The following is a 25,616-nucleotide window of genomic DNA, read 5'->3' as shown; positions in this document are numbered from 1 at the left end:
AGCAGCTCGGGCAGCAGTGCTTGCCTGCTGCTGGGAATTCTGATGGGCTGTGGCAGAGCAGGGCCGGGGTACGGATTCATTCATCCGCCTGCTCTCACAAACTGCTCGTGTATTATTGATAACCCAGGGCTGAGGCATTATTACATATATAAATTTGTTTTAATTTCTTATGATTGCTGCTGTGATTAAAGGATGTGCCAGGTTGTACGAAGCCTGGTAGTGATTAGGCACTACAAGCCATAGCAAGATAATGTGCAGGGCCTGGCTCAGTGAGGCTGATAGATGAGACAGGACTGGTTTTTTTCCCACACAGGGCTTTGTCCCAGATCTGCAGAGGGATTTCAGTGCCTTCAGTTCTTTGGTTTCAGTTCTGGTGTGTCTGAGTGCCAGGATGTCCCCATGCCCTGGGATTGTCTGCTCCAAGCCAGGCAGGAGCATGTGACTTTTCCTGGGCATCCAGAAACAAAACCAAACTTTACTGTCGCTTACTTTTTCCCAACCTCTTCCATTTTTCATAGAACGATGAACTTTGGGCTGGAATTACAAATGTACCATGCAACATCCCAGAGTACCCTGAGTTGGAAAGGACCTCTGGGTATCGAGTCTAGTGATCTTAGGTACTTAGGCAGTTAAGGATGGAGAGAAAAGCTGAGGCTTTTGAGTGGCTATGCCCTCTTCACTTGCCCCATAGACGCTGGCCTGCATTTTAAATGTCTCAATATCTGGCCATTAGGGCCAAGTCAAGCTAATTGTGTGAGTAATTCTGTTGACTTAGTTATTCCTGTAAACATTGACAGAATCAGCTCTCCTATTCCTCAACAGAAAACACTTCCCAGCAGAAAATACAAACAAATTGCTCTTCATATCATAGCATTTAAAAACAAAAATATCAATAAGGAGCTAAGTCAAAACTGCATTTTAGATTCAACAGATTATTCAGCAGAAAACACGAAAACAATGAAGCTCCTCTGAGGATGGTAATCAGCACATGCAGACGTATTGCTTTTTCAGATCACAAAATCTCAATACCCAAGATCAGTAGAAAACTAAGTAGAAAATGCTTTTTATAGGATTCAAATTCCAATTAAATTAGAGCAGATTATTCAACAAGAAAGCCTACAAAATGAAGTCTCGGTTTATGTATTGGAAAGCAAAATGCAAATATGTTGCTTTCCGGCTCGCAGGATTTCAAACCAAAAGACAAACTTACTTTAAGTAAAAATTATTTCATTCAAATTCTGGGGGAATCGACTCAAGTAACTGATCCTCAACTGAATTATTCAGCTTTTTTATCAACAGACTTATTTCTTCCCTCTTTATTCTTAATTTGCCTATTCATAAATCCCACTGCTTTGTCAGTCATAAGAAATACTTTCCAGTGGCTTTGACAAAGCAAAAATTAGCAGGGAAGGGAACTGGCACATCACCGCCTCACTGCAGAACGCTTCCTTGCAGCGTAAGGTGTTTTTCTCTTCCTAGAGCTTTAATGCCAGCAGAAATCAATGCGAGATCTCAGCTCACCCTCCTGCCTCCTGCCTCCTGCTCACTGCAGGGCTTCAGCCAGGCTTTGGGCCCCCTGTGGTGGCTGTATGGTCCCCAGAATGTGTGCTGGGGGTCCCAGTGCTGCTGCCCTTCCCAGGGTCCCCGTGGCTGCCTCAGGGGAAGAGCTTTGCTTTTGGCAATGCTGTGTTGGGCCGAGAGGTCCTGCAGGGCAGGAGATCGTGCTCTTCAGTCAACAGCTCTGGTGCTCCATTTCCTTTGCTCTTAACCACTGGTATCTTCTTCCCACCTGGAATTGCCTGGCTTTGACTTGGAGTCATTCTGTGAGCTTGTGAGGGTAGTGGGTGTTTCTAAAGGAAACACCAGTGATGATAAATATTTCCTTTTGATCTGCAGGCATCAACCTCTGGTGATCTGAAGAAGATTACAGCAAGAGTTTGAGTCAGAGCGGTAGAGCTAGATGAAAATCTTAGTTCTGTAATTTTACTAGGAAATGGGAAATATTTTAACAGGAAGATTAAATGTATCTTTAAATACAGAACTGAAAAAGAAGAAAGGGATTTGTTCAATTGACACACCAGAGGAGTTGTAGGAACCTTAGAAACAATTTGTAAAACTTCATAACCTCATTAAATAGGAGAACGTTCGGCAAATCCGTCCAGTTTTCCTGAAGAACTTTGAACCTTCCTTTTCCCTCTGGTCTGCAGTGATTTACTGCTGTGTCCATAGAGCAGTAACCCGCCTGCAGGCCCCACAAGCTGCTGTTGGGATGTGGGATATAAAAGCAGTTAGGGTCCCTCCTCGTAAACAATTCTGGTTATCCCAGTTCCCCCAGTTTCACCATGAGGCTCGTGTTGGTGGAAGGAATGGAAAGGGCAGTGGGTGCCTTAGGTCAGAGCAGTGACTTTAAGGGTGATGTTTCTTCTGCTCTGGAAACATCACCTTGTGTCTCTGCTGCAAAAGTGGCTTTTTTCCTCACCTCCTTGTTTCAAGGTGCCACAGAAGAGCCACTGGGATGGTTTTGCCATTTTCCCCTCTCTCAAGAGCAGGCTGGGAGAGCACAGTGAGGAGTTGCAGGAGTTGGGGGTAGATGCCAGAGAAGGGGGTGACAGCTTGGGCGTGGCCCCTGTGAGTGGGGACGTGTCCCCACCCTGCCCAACCCCGCTGTGAGCGCAGCCTTGTGTCTCCTGGGATGTGAGAGGAGCCCTGGAGCTTTTGGAAGCAGCCCAGAGAGCAGCTGGGGTTTCTGGCACCTGGGAAGCTCTTGAACATGGTTTACATGCTTGACAGGCACTTGGATGTGCTGCTGCTGGAGCAGGGATGTCCCTCCACCTTTCCTCTCCCTTATTTCTTGCGTGGGGATAAGGGTTCCCCACTCTTTGGTGCTCCAGCTGTGAGGGAGACTCCCTGCACAAGGAGTCTGGGGAATGGCACAGCTCCAGGGTTTTTCTGGCAGGTTCCCAGCCTTCCCCAGCAGGCTTGCAAGGCGACCTTGACTCATCTCATGGAGCAGTCAGACCCTGTAGCTGGTGCTGCCACTGCTTAACACGGGCTTCATGCTTCTCAAGGCTCCCTCTCTCTGGTGGCAGAGGATACAGATTTGGGGGGGAAGGTTTCTTATCGACCTCCCTACAGATTGCAGTGACATTACCTGACATGTAGAGGGTGGCAGCAGAATGGAACCCCAGCCCATACCCTCATGTGAACTTTGCCTTCTGCCCACCACGGAAGGGCTGTTACAGGCACACACAACAGAGGGGCTGGGATTCGTTCAGGATGGAGCTTTATCAAACCCTCAGCACTGCTGAACTGATGACTTTTAGGTCCTGTTTTGGGAGAGACAGTTCAGCTTTTGCTGGAAGGAAGTGACAAAGCAGAGGGACAGGAGCTGCCCATGGTCTGGGGGAGCTGGTGAGGGAGAGGGAGAGAGAAGAAAAGGGAGAGGGGATAAAAGAGCTGCCTCCTCCATCTAATTCCCCCATGAGGGTGACTGGAACAGCCCACAGTGTCCCCTCCCTGCAGAGGGTTTTCTGCAGAGCTCCCTGCTCCACCAGGAGGGAATGAGAAAGCAATGTCAAATATATGTTTGAAATGTCAACAGAAGGGCCCTGCAAGATTGACTGCAGTCTCGTGAAATATTTAATTCTTTCTCTCCTTATGAAGAGAGACGTTATTCTGGATGAAAGATAAATTCAGGGGGAACAGGGCAAGAGAGGAGGGGGGCAGAGGGGGAAGAAGTGTGCAGGGAGAGGGAGGAACCGGCTGTCTCCCTCTCTCACTGAACCCCTAACAGGGCTCCTCTCACTCATCACGGGAAATACGGGCTGTTGCTTCATGATCTCTGTTTCTTTTCTTTCTATCAGCTTATTTTCCCTTTCTGCTGCCTTTATCTCTGCATAGATGCCTGTTGCAAAGCCCACCTGCACTCTCTCCCCCAGCCCCAAACAGCCCTGGCACCCCAAAGCACAGGGACAGCAGTGGTGGCACAGGGCCCTTGGATGTGACAGAGGGGTGGTGACCAGGACACCCTTTTTCTAGACCTGGGAGTGGGGTCTGATGCTGCAGATCCAGGGGGACAACCAGGCTGACGTTGGCAAGAAAAGTATTCCCCTTATCTGCTCCCTCCTCAGCACCATCATCTGCTCTGCTTCCAGACACTCTGCCTGTCCCTCTGCCTGCTGAGGGGAGATGGGGACAGCCAGGGCTCCGTGGGACCCAGCACACTGCCCTGCCACCAGCACATTGTGACACTGACAGCTGAGCTGGTGGCTCTCCCCACTCCCACTGGAGTGGGAGAGGGCTGAATGGAGCAGACAAGCTCACCCAGAGCCTCCAGAGGCCTCTGGCATCTGGGAAAAGCACTAACAGCCATGATCCAACTGAGGCCAGAACCGGCTCAGGAAGCATCTCCCCACCCCTGCAATTCCTGAGATAGAAAAGAAGTGAGTTCCCAGCAGCAGCAGAGGTGAAAAATTCCAATAGCAGTAAAAGAAAAACAAATCTTGAAAACCCCCCTTTTGATTCCACTGAATAAGAGGTTTTAATGCTTTCAAAACATTTTGATAGTTGCTTTTAGTTTCTAGTTCTTTTTTGCAAACTATAAATTACCTTAGATTTATTAACCTAAAAATTGATTCTTTCTTATTTCAAATGTGTCAAAAATGGGACATTTTGACTTTTTGAGCCTTTTCCCACGATTTTTGTGAAGTGGGTAATTTGTCACAATTGATCCTTTTTTTGAGAGGCTTTGAATTTCAACAAACTGGTATTTACTGCTGAAAATGCAGTGAGTTGACAAATTCCCGAACCAGCTACTGTGATTTCAGGTTTCCAGAGAAGAGTGGAGGAAGGTTTAAGTACATGACAAGGAGCTTTAGACCCTGTGTGGGGATGCATTCTGAGAATGGGCTCTTCTTAGACTTTTCCAGCTCTCTGTGCAGAGATTTGGAGCTGAGAAAGGTGCCAGTGTCTCCTCCTGAGTCCCCCTGGGCCACCTGTGTCCCTGCCGTGGAGCAGAACAGCTCCATGACTCCACTTGCAGCTCCCCACAGAAACCACAAGCATTGGCATCACTGGCATCTGTGCTCTTGGACTCACTGCAGCGTTAAACCTTGATAAATGCCTTTAATATTTAATTGGTCTTTAAAAACATAAATAGGCAGGATATTAAATGCAACTCCTCAGGCAGAGTAAGGCGAGTAATGAATGCTACCCACGACTGGTGGCATCTGCAAAAGGCACTTTTAGTGTGGTTTGAAACCAAGGGCTTGGGACATGCTTCCTGCTCTTGTTTCCCAGAGTTTATAGGTGCTCAAATACGGCACTTGCACTTTGGAAATGGGATATGGGATTCCTTACACACCCTCCACCAGAGATTCTCCAGCTCCAACCTCTGCCAAGCAGGAGGTGGGAGTTCCAGCCATTACAAACTGTTTCCTAAGAGTCCAGCAGTTTTTGTGGCATTTACAGGAGTAGATAGGGGCAAAAAGCACCAGGAAGTTCAGACTGGAATAAGGCCTCAGAGCCAAATTAGGGCTCAGAGTCCCAGGGCACAGCGCAGCGCTGCGAAGCTGCATCTACTCAGAATGCTGCAGGATTTGCCCACAAATTCCCACCTCCAGCTGTGCCAGGTTTTCAGAGGACTTCAGCTTCAGCACCACATGTCCTGGAGTCAGTCCATGCCTGGGGAAGCCAGTTCCACTGCCCCACTGTGACACGAGATCACAGTCAAGAGCTTCGGCCTCGCTATGGGCAAGTTATGGACTCTGTGGTGGGGGTATGGGCAGGCAACTCTTGGAAAAACTAGAACAAAGCCCTTCTCAAATAGCTTTTGAAGATCACTGGAGGTTCAGCTGTGCAGGAGCAGCACATTTAGGTTTTGGGAGAAGCTGAGGTTCAGTCATGATCCCCTAACCAGCAGTGCTCCCACAGAAGGTGGCAGTGATGCGAAGAGCATCCTGCCCTGCCATCTCCAGCACACTTGTACAACCACTCCAGTGTCACCAGCACAAGTGCTGGGTGAAGCTCTGCATGTCTACAGGCCGATTTTTCAATCAGAGGAGCACTCAAGCTGCCCAGAGTTCAGGTACTTGTCTCTCTGATGCCACTCCAGTGCAATCAAGTGGGCTGCAGATCCCAAGAGAAGCAGCTTTGCTATGGAGTTGCTATTGCCTGGGGCTCTTGGGCTGGGGGTGGCACCAAAATAGCCACTCTTCCAGCTCAGCTCCCTGTTGATCACCCACAGCAGTGTCTGAGCCACCATCAGCTGCTTCTAAATATGGAGAAATGCTGCAGGCCTTCGGCAGCTACGCTGGGGAGCTGCTGCTAAACGCCCTGGAATAATGATCCTGCTGCTGGGAGGCCCTGGAAGAACAGAGGAGACAGGAGGGAGCGGAAGCAGCAGCAACAGCAATAATAACCGAGGAGCAATCCAGCAGGGAAAGGCTTTGATCTGAGGGCTGGGAGACAGGTCTGCTGTCTGCAGGGGATTTTTCCTGCTCAGATTGAGGGAGGGACCAGGGATTTGTTGGGGGGAAATAAGAGGCAGGAGATACACCCCACCCACATGGTACTGTGCTCACCTCAGCCATGTTCTGCGTGCAGCAGGGACATCCCTGCATGGTCACAGCCTTCTGCTCTGTGGGTAGAGGTGGCTGCAAGTCTGCATCAGCCAGATCTCACAGCTCTGCCCTGTCCCACTGCCTGCCCAGGACAGATCCAGCAGAGTGGCACTTCCCAGCCAGGAGACACGCAGGCTGCAGCTCCTCCACTCATGGAGCTCCTCAAAACCCACCCAGAGCAATATGGAAGGAGTTACTGCAGGAGCTGGAAGCATCCAATTCTCTGCCTCTTCCTTTCTCCCTTTCCTCCTTCTTTCATTTTTATTCTCCCTCCTCTGCAGAACCAAAACATTTTGGAGACTCTGCACTCCGTGCTAGCCTATTATTCACAGAACCTCCTATCTCCCTGCTTCAGGATGCTGCCTGGATCCGACCAATTACCAGCTCCCTTGATGTATAACACCATAAAACCCTTAACCTCATTATAGAAAATTTCTTTTGAATGGCCTTTAAAAACCATCTCATTACACAGGAAGAACTGTAATTACCTTTAACGAGACTGAGATATTGTGCGAGCAAGTGCGTTTGGGCTGTCAAAACAGGAGCAGTGGGAGATCATCTCCAGCCGGTTTCGCCACAAGGGCAAACACTTTGTAATTCCCTCGCCTGCGTGGCTCCTTATGCCGGCCCTCCCCCTGCCCCTCACTCCTCCTTCCTCCACGCCTTCCCTGGGCAAACACTGCTGCTCGTGCTGCTCTGCTTCCCAAGGTAAAGCCCATCTTCCCCAGGACTTGTTTGTCTCTGGTGTCCGTGTCAAAAACTCGCCAGGGATGCTCTCAAACAGTCCCTGCACTGAGGGCTGGTTTTGGCCAAGTGGGGCCAAGAAGGTGACAGTGTGGCTCCTGGGACACACCATCCTCACAGCTGAGGGATGACAACTTTCCCAAGTAAAGCCATCTGGTGTGATAGGGCGGGCTGAATTTTGCCTTCACCATCTTCCAGCAAGGAAGAAAAACACCACTTTAGTAGGGCACAGCCATCTCTGCTCCTTCCAGCTGTGGTCTCCAGTGATCTGAAGGGCAGGGGTCTGTCCCTCAACTCTGTCAGGATTTGGCTCTTTGCTGACATGATACAGCTCATCCCTGGAGAGGGCCTAGAGGGGTTAAGTTGGGTTTTTTTTCCTTTCTGCATGTGCGTGACTCAAATGAAGATTTTTTTTTCCAACCAAATTTTTTTCCATCCCATCTGTCACTAATGTCAAGGCACTCCTTTGCCCAGATCCCTTTTTTATAAAGAAAAAAAAAAAATCTAACATTATTTTAGAAAAATCATGTTGCCAGAGCAGTGATATGTTCCCTTTCTGGAGAAGGAGCTGTTGCAGTGTTAACCCCTGGTGTTCATCCCCAGGGCTTCCCCCTCTGGGCAGCTCTGCCTCCTTCTCCTCTCTCCTGGGGTGTTTCTGCCTATTACTTCTTCATTTCTGTCTTTTATTATTTCTACCTCTGGGTCGGGATTTTGTTTGGAGTGTGTTTTGCCATTGACAAAGAAGCTCAGGACACTGAGCTCAGCTGGCACAGGTCAAGCTAATTGTTCACAGCTGTTGTGGGCCTCATTGCCCGAATTGTCCCAATCACTGCACCTGGAGCTGCCCCCACGCCTGCTCAGAGCGCTATTTAACCTCAGGACTGGCCTTCCCTTATCTTTTTTCAGAGCTTCATTGTGGGTGGTATTTCTTTTTGGGGCTCTAGCCTGTGGATTTTGGGGCCTCTTTTGTTGCTGTTGGGAGACCCGGCTGCAGCTCCACCCCCTCCTGCTGTTTTTGGAACCATTGTGGAGGGCACGCTCTGCTCCTGGGCTGCCTTCCCTGAAAGGACAGCCAGCACTGCACCCTTGTGCTCTGGGGACATGTTCTTGAAGCCAGCTGCTGAGTTTTGACCCCATAGTAGGGGAGCCTCTGTCTGTGGGAAAGGTTAATTCCCGTTTCCTCATTGCCTCGGCAGCCGGCAGAGGGGAGTGCTGGTGTTATACAGAGGGGGAGTCATTCTTTTTTTTCGTGTAAGGTGCCTTTTCTGGATAGGAGCTGAAGAAAAGGCTGTGAGGGAAGCAGCTGTGCTGTCCCTGCTGCCTGCTAGCAGGGCTAGTTTTCCTTTCATTCTCCTGAATGCCTTGAGGGAGGCCTGGACTCGCTGTCTCCTCTTACATCTGCTAAAGATGGCTGATAATCACCTTGGGTAGCTGCCTTCTCCATCCCGTGTGTGTGCCAGAGGCTCTGGGAAATGGTCTCGGTGCTCCCTCTACCTAAGCAGCAGCCCTAGGGCTTTCTGTGGCAGCAGCCAGGGCCATTTCTGCAGCCTTCCTGCTGCTCTGGCCTCCATGCTGCAGCAGCACAGCCCTGCCTCGTGCTTTGCTGCCATGTGAGGTGTTTATTGGAGGAGCTGTACTGGTGGGCAGGTTCTCTTACAGCACCAGCCCGTGTGTTTGAGAGTGAGGATGGGTGTGGTGCAGGACCCTGCTGCCCCAGGGACCCTGCAGCAGGAGCTCTGCAGGTCCTGGTCTGCAGCTTGTGTTGGCTGAGGAGTGTTCCTGTCCTGCTCTAACCACCCTCTGGAGAGGGCTCTGCTCAGCCTCCATGTCTCTGACCTTTTCAGTGTCGTGCAATAGCATTGGCTGTGGAGCTGCGTTCAGAGCCGCTCACTGACTAATGAGCCTGTGGGGATTGGGGGGAAATGGGCAGCCAATAAAAATATGGAATATTGAAAAGGTCAGAGCTATTTGCTGGGGACACAATAACTCAGGAAACTTCTCGGGCGTTGCATCTCTGGCTGCCAGCCCCTGGGTGTGGGCCTGAGTGCAGGGGCTGTGGACTGGCAGCATTGCACGTGCTCTTGGGGCAGGGCTGAGCTTTGCAGGTGTGCCAGGACCTCTGTGGGTTGGCACATTGGCTGCACCTCTGCAAGAAGGGTTAAACCCTGTCCAGAAGGAGCCTTCAGAACTTGGGCTTTGCTTGCATCTCCGTGGAGAGAGAGGTGAGCGTGTGGTCAGGGTGTTCTCTGGCATTGCTGGCCAATTCCTGCCATGATTCCAGCAGCAGGGAGCTGGGCTGACAGGAGCCTGTTTGAGATTGTTTCGGTGTTGTGCTCTGGATCTGTGACCCAGGTGTCACAGGCAGGGACCCCAGACCTTCTGGAGAGTACTGAGGGTGCATCCCTAATTGCCAGGCGCTGAGAGAGCATTCAGAGCTGTGGCTTTCCTGTGCCTCTCCTATTTAGTGACAAGGCAAAGCTTACATGCAAAGCTGTAAAACCTGTGCTTTATCAGGGGGTGGGGAACATGCATCCAAAAGTTCCTAAAGTGACTCCATTTCAGTGTTAGCACAGAGGAGAATTTCCCCTCTCTGTCTCTGACCCCTTTTAGTCCTCAGCTCTGTCCCAGCACATCTGTCAGCTTGTCCTCTGCCACACGCTGCTGCCTGGTAGGGACCTCACCTCTCCAGCCAAGGTGCATCTGATGGCCTTTGTGGTGGCAGAGCAGGGCCAGTGATCTTGCCATATGCCAGGTGCCAGGAGCAGGGGGAGAAAAAGGTCTCTTAAAACCCATCACACCATTTCACCCTACCAAAACTGTCATGACAATGCAACACTGAAGGCTTTGTGACAACCCTGTGCCCCAGTGTTGGCTGCTGGGAAGTACCAAAGAGCACTTTGTGCATCCCCCTTTCCTGTAGGCAGGAGGCATTTGGAAATGGCAATACATTGAGCTTAACAGTCAAAATTTAAGTTCTGGGAGTGAAACCAGAGCAAGGGGGGAAAGTGCATGTTGGAGCCAGGCAGGCAGCAGCCAGGACTGTGCACTGGCACAGCAGCAGTCTCATCCTGGATCTGCTGACTCTTCTGCAGGCTCTGTGCTCAGCAGTTGTGACTTGGGCACATTTCTGGGAGAGGAGACAGTGCTTTATGCTGCAATCTTTGTTTAGATGTGATTGTTGGATTATTCTGTGGGCTCTCCACAGCTGTGTTGCTGTGTGCCCAGCTCCTGTATGTGCCCTGACCCCAACTGTGGGCATTGTGGATGTCTGCCCATCCTTTTTACAGCCCTTGGCTTTGTTATTCCAAGTGTTGGTGTGGTGTCCTGGGGACAGTCTCTGTGATGTGTAGTTCAGTAAATATGTAATGGGGTGTTTTAAGGCTTTATTGCTTTTATGCAGCACTAATGTAATGCTATTTAGAGAGCTCTGGCACACCCATCAGCAGCTCAAGTGGAGCAAAGGAAGGATGTTCTTCCTCTCCAAGCCCATCATGTTCCCCACTTGATGCTCTCAGCCATGATATAGTGGTCTAAAGGTGACAACTTATCTCTGTGAGCACTCTGAAAAGCAGGCAGTGGGATCATTAAAAATGACTGTGGATTGGCCCTGTTTTCAAAGGGAGCAAAATATTTGGCCAAAGTCCCATTGAAGCATTTTCAGCTTTTGTGAAAACCTTCTGCTAGAAAACTTGTTTCTAGAGTTCCTACCGGAATTGGGCTCTTGGGTTTCAGATCAGCTCTGGGAGGAGCTGCAGGTGCTCTGCAGGGCTTTAGCCAGCCTAGGAGGTGCCATCAGGCCTTAGCTGTGTCTGTTGGGTGGGGTTGGAAACACTGCCTTGCTTGGCATTGCCCTGCTTCAGGGCAGGACTTGGCTCTGTTCCTACCTGTGTCCATCCTGTTGGCTGTCCTTGGGCAGGGCTGCTACCCAAGAGCCTGTTCTGTGGGGAGCCTTGTGCCCCTGTCCCACACCACAGCACTGGGGGACTGGGGCTCCCATGTGGATGGGTGCTCTCTGTGGGTTATAGAGGTGCTTTATTCTGGATTGGCACCTCGACAGTTTGGGGCTCTTGCACTTAATAACTGCAGTACCTAATTTTAGTGTAATGGCACTCATTCAATCTGCTGTTCCCAGAATGTGCAAGTGACATAAATTAATGTTACACAGAAAAAGTCAAGTTTCTAGTGTGAGATCAATAGATCATAATGTGGTGATATTTGAAAATACATCTTATTAGCAGTTCATATTTTGGCACTTTCCATGGATTCCCACGAGCTCCCTTCCCTGCTGCCCCAGGGAGCTGCTGTGCATGTGGTTGCTGACAGCATCAGTAGTCCTGTGAGATAATAGTGCCTGTGCTGGATGTCACTTTGTGGCTTTTATCCCATGGGAAATGGAGAGAGGCTGGAGTGCTGTTGGTCACTGTAGGGCAGAAGCAGGAGCCTTTGGCATCTTGCAGCAGTGATGAGAAGGTGTTTTTTTTCTGAGCTGGCTCAGAGTTTCCAAGCAGGCAGACACCACAGAGCTGACATTGTGTGGTGCTGCTGTGAACCAGCCTGAACATAAAAGTGAGATAGGGAGGGAGCCCATGGCTGCTCTCCTGTCCGGGATAAAGACAGAGGTTCATTGGAAGGATGCTGGACTGTGCCTCTGGATAGATGGGCAGAGGCTTTGAGCTTTCAGGGCCCAAACAACACCATTGACCTGCACTGAAGAGGAAAATAATGTGAGGGGCCCCCCATGGCAGTGCATGGCTTTGCCTCAGCACAATCCTTCTCAGCTTATGGGGCCTCTGCAGAGGCCATTGTTTGACAGCTTGAAGTGTCTTCCTTGAGGCCAGGACTCAAGGCTGGGTGTGTTTTGTCTGTGGGCTAGGGTCTCCAGTTACTCCTGTGCTTATCTCCTCCTCCCCACGTGCAGTAGATGGTGCCGGGTTGATTTGTCCGCGTGAGTCGGGCTCTTTGGCAGGGGGTTCAGAGCTGAGTTTTGCAGCCAGCTGTAAAAAATATCCGTCCAGGGCATGTGCACTGCACCTCTCCCCTCACATGCCTTGCGCTGCTTCCTCCTCCTTGGAGGAAGCTAATCTCCTCTGCAGACCTCACCATGGGAGCAGATTAGAGCAGCTCCCGGCTCCTCCAGTGCTGCAGAGGAATTGCCAGGATCAGAGGTTTGGATTGTAGCTGTGGGGGATGATCCCTCTTTCTGTAAGCCTGGATGAGAAAGGTGGTGTGCAGTCATTCTGCATCGGAGCAGTGTGCTGGAGGAGATGCACTTCCCTCTGGTCCCCAGAGCCAGCGGAGCTGTGCTGGGCTTTGCTCAAATGGAAGATGCTTGTGTACACTTCTGTAAGCAATGAAGTGACTCAGGTTGCCCACTCAGTCTTCTCTTTCCACAGACTGTTCCCAGAGTCCCTCCGGATGTGTCTGAAGCATCCTAAATAAGACCTGTGCTCACTGTGCTCCGAGGTGGAGGCTGCTCTGAGCTGCTCACTAAAAAATAGGCCACTGCTTTCCTCACGCAGGCAGGCATTTAAAGAGCCTGTGAGGGAGGAGTGTGGGCATGTGGCTAAATCAGAAGTGAGGAGCCATCCCCTCCTTTGGCACCTCACCTGCCTTCCATAAAATGGGGCCATTGGGAAGCTAGGCTGCAGGCTGGCTGCCTTTTTTTTGGTAGCTTGCTTGGTGGCATTGGCTTTGTGGTTGCTCCCAGCACCCTGCAGATATCACTAGGGAGAAGCAGCTCGCTTTTTGCCTTGCTCTTCTGACCAGATTTTCTAAAATGGCTCAGGTTTTTACCTTTTTTCCCAGAAAAGTCAACAGCTAAACCTGCTTGTCTGAAGTGGGATTAGGCAACTGCCCTTGCAGAAATCCCCTCCTTGCTCCCCTGATCCTGTCTTCAGCCAGGTGTCCAGGCAAAGCATCTATCTCTGTCTTCCAACCTGAGATGTTGTCTCTTCACTAATTAAATGAGGAGTATCATCTCTTTATAATTGTCAGTTGATTTCAAATTAAAAAGGGACCTGTTGGACCAAGAAAAACCTTATCCTCCCTCTGGGGACTTCCTTCCTTTTTATTTAAGTTTTTTTCAGGCTGATAATTCCATCTGAAAGTCTCCTGTGATACTGTGGTAACCCTTGGATGCTATTCAAGTGCATCCTGGCCCCTGGCGTGTGCTCATTGCCTCTTAATTGCTCTAAATAAGTTGGGAATGATGAAATTAAAGTGCCATTGATATGAGGCAGCCTAGGCATGCTGCAGTTACAGGCATGTGAGCGATGTGGACAGATGGGGAGATGTTAGAATAATAGGTATTAAATGCAGATTTTACCCTGTTTGGGATCCCCATCTAAGCATAGTTCAACTTCTTGGTGCAGCAAGTTTGGCAGCTCCTGTGCTGGTGCCCCAGCTGAGCATTTGGCATGGGTTGGTGATGTGCAGGACATAAAATTGTATGACCTCCCTTAGTTCCTGGGTAATGGACTCTCCAGGGACAAGGACAAGCAAAATAATCGTGAGTTCATGCAATGTCTCTGTGACTGTCAATCCTGGGTTGCTCATCCTTTGGGTGAGGTGGTTCAAACTGAAACAGATGTGGGGTGCTGGATCTGTTCTGATTCATTGAATAGGGCTTGCTGGTCTTGTCATTCCCTTAATCTGTAGTTTTGGAGTTGGGTTTGGATTTCAAACCCAGCTGACTTTGGACTTTGGGCTTCTGGTGTTGAACCAGAAGTAAGTGGATAGTCCCCCTGCCCTGGCATGCAGGAAAGCTAGGCTGAGATCCCAGTGTGTCTGGGAGCAGCATTCCCTGCTCCTGACCCTGCCCTGGAGTGGGGACAGCACTAGCAGGGGATGTGGGAGCTGCTGGGGTTGGAGGCTGCCTTGGGCACAGGCTGGGAGCTGGCTGGTGTCATTCAGTAGCTACTCTTGTGCTCTGCTCAGCTGGAAATGTTGCTGCTGTTAGTGCCCTTTGCTCTGAAAGAAGATAGACTATTTTTGGCATATGTAGTCAAAGGGGGAAGAACAATACCTTGCTGGCTGGTGGTGTTGCAGTGTCCCATTGTGGCACAGGAGCCTGAATAAGACCTGACTCCAGATCTTCAGCAAAGGCAGTTTTGTGGCAATCTGTTCCCAGCCAGAATAGACTTGTCACATCACCCACAGGGTGAAAGTCATCCCAGTCCAGCAATTCAACACTCATCATGACTCAGAATCCCATCCGTGATCCTGGAGCCAGAGCATCTGGGTGTGGTACCATGATGCTCAAGATGAGCATCTTGGCCAAAGCAGCCCAATTTTGGATTATACAGAGGTGGCTGGTCCCAGAGCTGCAGGTGAGGATGAGCCTCATCAGTCTGCAGGCACTTTGGTAGCCCTACAGGTGTGCTTGCTTTGGTCATTGTGCAGTTAATTGTTTTCTAAAGATGGATGGCAGGTACAGCACAGCAGTTTGCTTTCCAAAAAACTGCCAGTCATTCTAATCACTTGCCTAAGATTTGGGTCAAGTCCAGCCACCTGAATTTGGATAATAACTCTCCCAAGTCTTCTTGAGCTAGTCTTGTGAAGCATCGGCATTCTCAGGACAGTTCAAACGGATGTGAGATACTCTGACATGGCAGCCAGCTGGCCTCCAGGATGGATGGCTGATTGCAAAGTGATGGAAAGTTACATTTGCTCAGTCTGAGCCAATTCTATTCCTGTAACTGGCCTTGGCTGTGACTTTGGCTTCCCTGTGGCTCATCGGATGCTCACCCTGCGATGTACTCACCTGGACGCTTTGGGCTGAGATGGCAGGATCCCTTGCTCTGGGCAGCCCTCCAGGCTCAGGGCTCATTTATCAGAGGAGTTCAAGACCTCTGAATTCTACCTGTTGCACATTTAAAGGCCAGAGGAGTGGATTTATGACTCTGGTCTGACCTGCCCTGGAACAGAAGCCAGAACTTGTCCCTTGCTGATTCCTTTGTCAAGTGTAGTAACTCCGGGTGCACTCAGGCATGTGGTTCCCAAAGACACAGGAGCTGCGGGGTCTTGGCTCTGCTGGCAGGCAGCAGAGGTCTCCACGAGGCTCCCATCTGTTCCTGGCTGGGATGTTTGGAGTGATCCCTTTGAGTAAGAGGTGTTCCCAGACTGCCTGGGCCTGCGTGGGGTGTCACTGCCCATCTGCACAAAGGACCATGGGCTGGTCCTGGTGACTAAAAGTTCAAATCTCTCCAACACATGGGAACTCCAAGAAAACAGGAGATGGTTATAGGGGCTGTAAATCCCTAAAGGCAGGAGACATCCAGCATTTGGAGGGATTCAGGTGTAAATTCATTCAGTTAACTTTCTGAAAAAGATCCGTGAGCTGCAGGGTTGTCAGCATGATGCCAGTTGTGCTTTCCAGTCTCTCTGGGGCCCAGCACACTGAAGTGCCCTGCTTGTGTTCAGCACCCTTTGCTGCTGCTCCCTCTGCTTGGTTGGAAGTGCTCCCGGTTGCAGCCCCTCAGCAGCTGAGCTCTCAGTGCAGCACACGGAATCCTCAACAGAAGCCAAGGTGTGTGCTGTGACCTTGAGATCCACTCCCAGTGAATCCTTGTCTCCTCATCTTGCTTGCATGTCTGTCAGATCATCTCTGCTTTTCCTCTGCTTCCCCTTCCCTTGGCCACTTGCAGGAGGTGGCTGCCTTTAGGCCCTGTGCCTTGGGCAGGAACAGGACTGTGCCAGCTCCTACCAAGAGCCATCCCCTTCCCTGCCTGGCTGAGCACAGCACAGTATGTCCCTGGACCTGCAAGGAAAAGCTCCTGGTGACTTCCATCAGCAAACAAGCTGGGTATACTTCCACAGAACATGGAAGAGGGAAAGCACAGGGCAGGGCTGGCTCATCTGTGCCAGCATGCTGGGTTTTGGCCTCTGCTGAAATTGGCTGTTCCTGCCCAGCATGGAGGAGGAGGAGGAGGAAGGAGTGGTGCTGGGTGGAAAGCCCTGGTAAACTGGGTGTGGGAGGAGGGAAGGAGCAGTGCTGGCTGCTCCCAGGAGGAGCCACAGGAGCTGTCACCATGTGCCACCCCCTTTTTGGCAGCCCCAGCCTGCTTGGCCATCAAGTGCTGTTAAAAAGGCCGAGCAGGCACCAGGACTTGTTTTGCCACCAGAAACTGCTTGATGCTGTAGGCAGCTGCCTTATTGATCTGTGCCATGCAGGGATTGGTCTGGGAGTTCATTTGGAGAACAGATCCCTTGGAGTGCTGCCCTGGTGATGATGGTGCAGTTTGTTGCATGAGAACTCTGCTAATTGGGCCAAACTTTGGTATTTTGTGGGCTTTGCATCCCCTCCAAACAGGGCAGTCTCAGACCCTGGCTGGCACTGAGCAGAGCAGGCTGCTCCTGGTCCCCACTTGCCACAGGTGCCCAGAGCTGTCCTGGCATTGCTGCAGGGCAGGGAGCAGATGGAAGGATTTGTTTTTCCCATGTCAATTCCTCGTGGTTGAGATTTCTTTCAAAGAGCCTTTCACCCAGAGGTGAAGTCACTCACCATGGCCACCTTCAGCAGCTGCTTCTCTGCATTGTGGGTTGTAAATGTCCCCTTAATTTAGTGCCTGCGGTGCACTAAAGCAGCAACCTTAGCACAGACTCTGCATAATAACCAGAGTGGCTCCAGATCCTGAGCTGTGACACACAGTGCTCTCCTTGACTGCTGTAGTCCCTGGGGCTGATGTCTCCTCTACCCTGGGTGCCTCAGCCTCCCCACCAATTGCTTTTGGAAAATAACTCCCTGTAAAATAGATTTAGTCTAGTCCAGTGGGCAGGTCAGTCCAAGCAGTAATGCACTCACAGCCTAAATGTTTCAATTCTTTTGGCTAAACTTCCTGGTGAAAGGTATTTTTTTCTCCTTCACAAAAGAGGATAACAGCTCTGACCTTGAGGAGAGAAATGATGAGGGTTCAGAGTTCTCTTTCTTTTTTTGTTGCTATTTTTCTTGCAAAATATTCCAGTTGAGAGGGATTTTTTGCTTAAACAATTTATACCCAGTGGATAGATTTATTCTGTTCAGCTGCCAGCCACAAGAAAGTCTTGTTATTCCCGGTGGCATGGATTTTTTTTCCCCTCAATACTCATAAATACTCTTTGCTAAATCTGAATTTTTACTACTTGAAGCATGAGGGACCAGGTGCTCCTGCCCTGTTCTGATGCTGGAGGAATCAGCCTCCTTTGCTGCCCTGACCCTGGATAACCTGAGTGGTGCTCAGGATTGCTTTTTAAATATCCCTCTGTCTCCCTATGTCTGATCCAATTCTGCTCCCTTGTTATTTCCATCTCTCAGGGATAAAGGATCTGCAAAAAATTACCTTTTTGAACATCCTGGAACCAAGAAGTGCTTTGGAGGCAACATTTCCGAATCCCACCTGGCTGCTACTTCCCATGCCTCTGTTCCCAGCCAACACCCTGCTGTCCTGGCTTTTAGCAGGAACTGGGCAAAAAAAGTGTTTCCTGGTCTAGCATCATTATTTTAAGGGAGAAGAGGAAAATGTGGAGGTTTGGTTTGAAATAATTTGAAAGAATGTGGCAGAAATGCAAGGACTTGACAGCAGTGTTGGTTTAGATTGGGATAGGAAAGAAATGGGGAGACTCAAAATGAAAAGTGGGCTCAGAGGGAGGGGAAAATGGCAATGCTTCCTTTCAAACACGTAAAACCTGACTGTTTTGATGCTGATGGATCACTTGATACTGTTTATGAAACCATTCCATATGACAGAACCAGTTTTCCAGGCCGGAATTGTTGCTGGTGGGTTTGATTGTGATAGCTCCTTGTACCCCTGGTGCCTGCCTCAGTTTCCCTTCATAGAATCACAAAATGCTTTGGGTTGGAAGGGACCTTCAAGGACACCTTGTCCCAACCCCTGCCATGGGCAGGGACACCTTCTACTGTCCCAGGTTGCTCCATCCAACCTGGCCTTGGATACTTCCAGGGATCCAGGAGCAGTCACAGCTGCTCTGGGCACCCTGTGCCAGGGCCTCCCCACCCTCACAGAGAAGGATTCCTTCCTAATATGCAATCTAGTCTTCCCTTGTTTGTAATTTTTCCATGAGGTTTGGGGCACTTCAGCTACCTCATCTGTCCCTTTACCAGGGTGGGTTGGTGCAGGGGACCCACGTGGTGTTGGCAGCACCTCCCTTGCACAAGACAGTTGAGATCTCCAAACTCATTGCAGTGGAGAGCCTGAGACAGCATCCCTGCCTCTCTGTGTTTTAAATTTCTTTGGAGCTCAGCTTCTCAGCCTCCTTACCTCTCTGCTAGTGCAATGTTTTAGGAACAGATGGGCTTAATTTCCGATTGCTGCCCCCTGAGCTTGGGAGGAGGCTTGAGTTTGGAGCCAGTCTGCCTCTTGTTCCATGGGAGTCCATCCAGCAGGCTCCTGCCTGCCCTGCCCCTGTGGACATGGAGCCAAGGACCCAGCAAATTCCCCTCTCTGTGATGAGAGAGGCTCTCAGAAGTAAGATTTTCTCTCTCAGTGGGTAAAACCGTCTCTGTGTTACCTTTTCAGTGGCAATGGCTGAGCATCTTCTTACGGGTTGATACTGTTGAGATGCTTAGCCTAAGCTCCATCTAATCCTCTTTCAGGGAGCTATCGGGCTGGTGATCTCCTGCAAACAGGTTTTCTGACACCAGCCTTGGCATTTTGTGGTTTGTGATCATGCTGGAAGGGTGGTGGTCCTGCTGCATGCATCTCTGCTGCTGCTCCTGAGCTGAACCAGAGGTGAAAGGGAAAAAAAAAAATGAACCTACAAGTTTCTAACCTGAACTCTGGTGGGTTTTGGGTTTAGGTGTCTAATCCTACTTCCATAGGGTTTTGTGGCACGTGATTTCCTTATCCAGCTTCTTGTGGAGCATAAATCAGATTTTCAGAACTGATTTTGTGTTGGATTAAAGCTTTGGGGTGGCTTTTTTGAGAGCACTCTCATGAATCTGGCCTGCTGTGCTTCTGCCAGCATATCCTGGGAATCTTGTCGCTCTTTGGGAATCAATAGCAAATGTAAAGCAGATTTTAAATATTGCCATTGCCCTTCTGTGTGTCGAGGCCCAAAATTCAAGGCAGGATTGGAAGGTGCTGCAATGTGCTTGAAAACTCTTGGTCTGTTGAACTTGGCAATCAAAACCTGATTCCTGCTTGCTGAGGGTGGCAGCCTTGTGTGTGGCTGCCCTCCGTGATCCCACTGTCACCCAGGCATTGCGTGCAGGGCCAGAGTCACCTGCTGGGGACTGGCACCCAGGGCATGGCTGGGAGACTTGCTGTTGGCAAGAGCTGATCAGCACCAACCTGGCTGTTAGACCTCATCCCTGGGATCTGCTTTAGAGCAGTTTTGGGATGGATGTTGTCTCTCCTGGAGCAAGGTGAGCCCATGGGGTGAACACTCTGCAGGGATTGGAGATGGCAGATCCCTGGGCACCTCCTGACACTGTCCCCTTCCTCCTGTCTTGCAGGACTGTGTGTCTGGGGCTGAGCCAGGTGCCCCCTGCTCTGTGCTGGGTCCCATGAGACGGGCAGGACCCCGCTGTCCCTCGTGCCCGGGGCCCGGGACCCCCCGGCAGAGCTGCACGGAGCTGCTGCCACGGTAAGATTGTCCTGCTGCTGTCCAGGGCCTGCCCCTCACCTGCCTGCCCTGGACACTGCCCTGCAGAAGGATGTTCTTTGGGTTTAGGGCAAATTTGGGAGGAAACTTTTGAATGGGTTTTTTTTTTTTAAGAAACAGATTTAAGCAGTTTTCTTTTAACTGGTTTGGGGAAATATATTTTTGGCGAGAAGTGGAAAAAAAACCAAACTTGTTTGTTTACCAGGCAAAGCACTTTTCAGTACAAAAATGAACAATACTAAATAGCAAAAGCTTTCACCACTCTGAAGAGATGACAAATTCAGAAAAGTATTTTTTTGTGGGTCGCGGTTTGGCTTATTTTAGTTTGTTTTTAATTTTTTCAGTGCTGGGAAATGCTATGCCCCAGGCCAGGCCTGGTGGGTTACAGGTGTGAGTTTTTGGTGCTTTTTTGGGTTTTTAGTTTAGAGCCAGGTTTGAGCAATTTTAAGAAAAAAGGAAAAACCCTACAGTTTAGGGAGCTTTTTTTGTTTCAGTTAGCTAGAAAAACTAATTAAAAGCAAAGGAGAGCTTTCTCCTGCTGTCTGCTGCAGACAACACAGTCTGAATGATGCTGGCAGGGTTTCTGATAAACTTTGCACCTCTTCTTTCCCCCTTTCACTCCTGGAACCAGTTTTAAAGCTGCAGAACTTAATACTCAACACCAATAGAACTGATGATTTGGGATATATAAGCATCATAAAGTCACCCCAAGACAGATGTGCTCCAGGTCATTGTTCTGCTGGCTCCATGTGCATCCCCCAGCTGCAGCAGGGTCACAGTGTGGGGTGTGTGCAAAAAACACTGAGGGAGCAGCTTAGGCACCAAAAAAATTCAGGTTTCAGTCAACAGACTCAGCTCACGAATTCAGGTTGTATTTAGCAAGTGGCTTTGGCTGGGGAAAAAAAAAAAGTAAAACACTGAAAAGTTTGATTTTGACATTTTCAAAATGAAACCTTTCAGCCATCTGTTTCAAGATGACATTTCATTTTGAATTTTTTCTAAGTTTTTTTTTTTTTTCCCAGGGTGGGGGGGAAGCCACCTACAAACAAAATGAAAGCTTCACTTCAGCCCAAACAAAATGTTTCATTCGGCCCCAGATTATTACTGAAACTTTAAAATTTGGCAAAGAAAAAAAAAATCACTTTGGTCATCCTGAATTACTTTTTTTCTCTCTTCTTTAATCAGCAGGACAAAAGATGAGTGTATGAGGGAGTGGGAGCTGTGGGGCCCATAGCATGCAGCGTTGGGGGTTTTTGAGTGGGAGTTTGGGAAGAGCCTGTGGTGGCAGAACATGTTGTAGCAATGACTTTGGTGATGGCAGGAGCCTGTGGGAGCCAATTTTAGCTTGTGCTGGAGAGGAGAGCATGCTGTGCTGAGCCCACCTAGAGTCAGCCTGCTCCCAGGCTCTGGGGTGGCCCCAGTGTCCAGAGCTGTGCTGGGTGCCAGAGGTGTGTGGCAGGTCTCACCCAGGGCCATTCCCTCCCTGCAGAGCAGCATCTGTGCCTGTGTTCTGTTTTACCCATCTGGTGTTTGGGAAAGCCCAGTCTGAGGAGATAAATGTGATGCAAAAGGGACCTTCTGGTCTGCCCAGAACCTTCTTGTAGCTCTCTTTGAACAGGAGAGACTACTCTGGGGATGGAGGAGAGAAGGGAGGGACTGGGGGAGGGGGGGAAACAAAACCCTCCCTGTGGGTCTGCAGGAGAAACTGCGTGGGCTCCTCTTGGTCCCCTGATCAAGGAGGAGGTGATCTGACCCATATGTCCCAAATCCCATCACAGTCAACATTGGAGTAGCACTTCTGGCACCCAGATCAGCTAGAACTACCCAGGTGGAGAAAACAGCTGTGCTTTTTATTTACCACACCCTGTCCACCCCCAGTCTATCCCAAATGTGACCCTATCCAGTCACACAGAATTGCTGGATGTGGAGGCAAGTGTTGGAAGGGGGCTGCTGGACTCCTTGGGATGGGGCTGTGCTGGCTCATGCCCTTTGTCAGGAAGGAGGAATGGAGGGGCTGAATCACAGGAGAACAGGAGAGCCCCAAAATCAGGCCATAAACAACATCTGTGAAGCAGCATGGGGGGCTGCAGGAAGGCATCCTGGGCTGGTTTCCTGGGAGGAGTGTGCTGCCTGCACAGCCTGGGCGTGCAGGACTCCCACTCCAGCAGGAAGGCTTCAAACAGCATTCCAGGCAGGTGTCTGGGAGCGTGGTGAGACTGCAGGTGTTCCAGATCTGTTCACATGTGCTCCCATGCTTCTGGCAGCACTGGCTCCCTGCTGAAGTGTTGTAGGGTTGCTGCTTTTGTTGCAGAGGAAAAAAAACCCGGCTGTTGGGAGGCACGTGAGGTCAGAAGGGATCAGGGTTGCTGCAGGTCTGAAATCAGTGTCTGCTCTTGTTTGGTTGTGCCCAAAGCTCTGCTGGCTGTTTTACAGGTGGCCATGGCCCCAGGGTGTGAGTGGCAGTGCTGGAGAGGGTGGCAGGACCTTGTCACTGTGGGTTTACCCCACAGGGAATCCCTCCACCCTGCTTTGGGGAGAGTCTTTCCCCAGGCCCTTACTGGAAGCCCCTGAAACCTCCTGAATCTTGTACCTCTGGGTTTACATCTAGTGTTCCCACCTTCCATTCTCTTCCTCTGTTTTCATTTCTCTCTCTTTTCCCCTCTCCCTCTATCTTTATCAGTAGCTAATGAAACAGGCAGGGAGAAACCCAATTCGTACAGTAATTAAATTTACTTAGAGGGTATTCAGCTGGAGTAATGAGAAGTTTAATTCAATGATTAGTTTTTTCTTTCATTAATTAAAAATGGAACAACAGTGCAGTTACAGTGGGCTGCATTGATCCTCCTTGTGGAAAGCTGCTGATGAAGGAGGAGGAGGAAGGAAAGCTTCTCATTTTATCTTCTCTGGATCCCTTCCCCACACACAGATGCCTGTATTGTCCTCTGTTCCCAGGTGTCCCTGAGGGACTCTAGGTAAGGGGTGCTTGAGGTGATGATGAGGAGAGCAGTGCCACTGTCCCCCACACAGGTCCTCTCCTCGATCTGTCCCCAGCCTTTCAGTTTAAAAATGGATTTGAAATATTTGCTGTGGGTGGAAGATTTAAAAGCAGGTCCCAACCCACAAGAAGTTTGGGGTGGGAGAGTTGTTTTCCATCCTTGCTGAACAGATTTTGATCCATTTAAATATGTTAAACTCATAAACATGTTTTTAGTCTTTTAAAATAAGTGACGCGTGAAAGCAAAAAATAAACCAAATAAGTAATTTCCCATTTCCCCAATGCCTTCTGTGGGATCTTGAGCAATGTTAAGACCTCAGATGTCCTTTGAAACATGATTGGGCAGGTTCTGTTCCCCTAAAGTAGAGGCATTTGTGATCCCAGTTTTGACACAGACAGGCTTTTTTTGGTAGCTTTGCGGATTGTTGTAAGATCTGCTCATGTGTGAGTTCCTAAGGAGGAGTAGACAGTAACAGGAATAACTCCCCAAAAAACCAAGGAACCATTAATTGCTGTTAGAGATCCTGTCTGTGCAGGAGCTGTGTGCAAAGGGGACTGGGCAGGTGAGCAAGCACTGCTCCCCTCACCTGTGTCCTCCCTGCCCACCTGCCTGCCAAGTCCTCTGCTGCTGTGGGGCCCTGGGATGGTGAGGATCACCCAAGGACTGGGACAGCAACGCCTGGCTTTGATGCCAGTGAGAGCCAAGAGCACTCAAAACCTCTGGAAATCAGATGCTTTAGCTTTTCTTGTGTTATCTTGGGTGATAACTGCTTCAGGAAAGCTGCTGGACAAGGGAGAGGCTCCTGGCCAGTCCAACACAGAGTCCCATGTGGGACTGGAGCCCCTCCTTGGGGCTCCTCTGTGCCCCCTGTTTGTGGAGAGGCTCAGGATTCAGGGAAATGGCTTTTGATGGCAAGAAAGGAGGAATGCATCCCCCTGCTTTGTCCTCATCTTCTGAAACAGCAAAAATTGGGATGGGAAATGGTGAATGTGGGGCACTTCTTTCCACACCTGCAGGAGAGTCCCAGCTGAGCTCTTCTATCTCCAGCACGTGCCTTGGCTGTGGTGGCACGGGGAGAGAGCCCCAGGTTGGATAACTTGGGGCACCCCAGTGCTGACAGCCTGTGCACCCCTCGGTGGGACTGAGCTCCTGGCATCTCTCAGGGGCCAGCCTGCTGTCCCCAGGACTTGTGGCAGTGTTCTGGGCTGACCCTGGCTGTAACACAGCATCTCCAAATCCCAGCACATCTATGGGAGAGCCCCCTGGGTCTGTGGGATGTGGTGTCCCCAGACTGAGCCTCGTGCCACATTGCTGGGGTCCTGAGCTGCAAGAGCCTTTTGCAGCTCAGCACTTCGGTGATGTTGTACAGTCCCTGTCCTCTGTGAAGGCTTTGGCTGGGATACAGGGATGCAGCCACTGACTGAGCTGCGTGGGGAGGCTTCTGGAAGGAGGTGTAAGCCTGTGCTGACCAGTGAGTGACAGCTAGACCTGTAATCAGTGCAGCAGTGCCTAGTGCCTTACAACAGTGTTTTTCCAAGGGGTTTTGCATGCATGTGCTTCTTCAGAGATCACTGCAAATGATTCCCAAGTGCTGTGGCCCAAATCTGTCCTGGTAGCTGTCAGCAGATCAATGCTCTACTAAGTACAGACCTGCTCTATTTCCGTGGGAAAATGGCTCTCTTAAGCAGTTCATTTTGGGCCTTCCAGCAGCAGGGCCACTAAATTTTGGTAGCTGTGTTTTTCTGTCTGTTACACCCTGATTTATAACTTTTAAATATCAGCTTGGATGAAGATTGAGCTTGTCTGAGCTCAGTTTTGGGAGGGAGAGAGGGAAAAACATTGACAGCTTTTTAATTTCTCTCCTGCTTGCCTCTCAAATGCCAGGTTTAAAGCCCTAATTTTGGTTTCCATTTGCCCACAGTGCATGAGTGGAAAGCACAGCAGAGGCCAAAGCCCAGTGCACACCTGGCATCTGATCCCCCAGCATCCTGCCTTCATCTGACCCAGGTAGGTGCACCCAAGCTTGGAGCATTGGTGGTGTGATGCTCACATGCATGTTGTGCTGAGACCGGGCTGGACTGGTTTCCATTGCCAAAAGCGTGGTCAAAATGCCTTTTTCTTCCCCCGTAGTCTGGGGTGGCTTCCAGCCAGGATGTGGGGCAGGTAGGGAGTGTTCAGTGAGTCCATGGGAGTGTTTTACCAGGGGGAGAGACCTCTGAAATGAATGTTTGAGAAAGGGCTTTGTGATGGGTTTGTGTGGCCCTGCTTAGGAGGGTTTGCTCCAGCTCGTGTTACATCAGGGAGGGACAAACGCTGCCCACGTGGAGTGATTCGGTGTGCAGCCACATGCTGCAGCTCGGGAATGCTGGGCAGGAGGGGGTTTGTCTTCCAGGAGAGGGCGGGCAAGAGGATCCTCAAAAAACGATGATTTGTAAGATGTCTCCACTCTCCTCAGCCTCTTCCCCACGCTCTTGCTGGGACAGTTAAAAGAGACAGGAGCAGATTTGGGCTTGTTCTGCACATCCCCATCCTCAGCTGAAATCTGGGAACTGTCAGCCTGATGCAGGAGATGCGTGAGACAGCAAACATCAGAGCTGACTGGGCTGAGGCAATTTCCCAGGATGTCAGTCCTTGAGAGAGAATGAAAAGGATCTCT

General features: G+C 50.1%; 1 protein-coding gene across 3 annotated transcripts in view; it reads left to right on the top strand.

The window, feature by feature from the left end:
- Positions 1–25,616, top strand: part of LINGO1 (leucine rich repeat and Ig domain containing 1) — a 176,252-nt gene that overhangs the window by 93,130 nt on the left and 57,506 nt on the right. For 2 of the 3 annotated variants that reach the window (XR_004419139.1, XM_033070475.1), the window contains exons 4-5: positions 19,816–19,946; positions 24,882–24,967. The gene's annotated coding sequence lies outside the window, so the exon portion shown is untranslated. The remainder of the gene's footprint in view (positions 1–19,815; positions 19,947–24,881; positions 24,968–25,616) is intronic. The other variant, XM_033070476.1, reaches the window with a different exon arrangement.

Source organism: Catharus ustulatus, chromosome 12 (genome assembly GCF_009819885.2).
Source record: "Catharus ustulatus isolate bCatUst1 chromosome 12, bCatUst1.pri.v2, whole genome shotgun sequence".
In the NCBI taxonomy this organism is placed as follows: Eukaryota; Metazoa; Chordata; class Aves; order Passeriformes; family Turdidae; genus Catharus; species Catharus ustulatus.
Note: the sequence above shows the minus strand (reverse complement) of the source record. Positions and strands in the feature narration are given on the sequence as shown.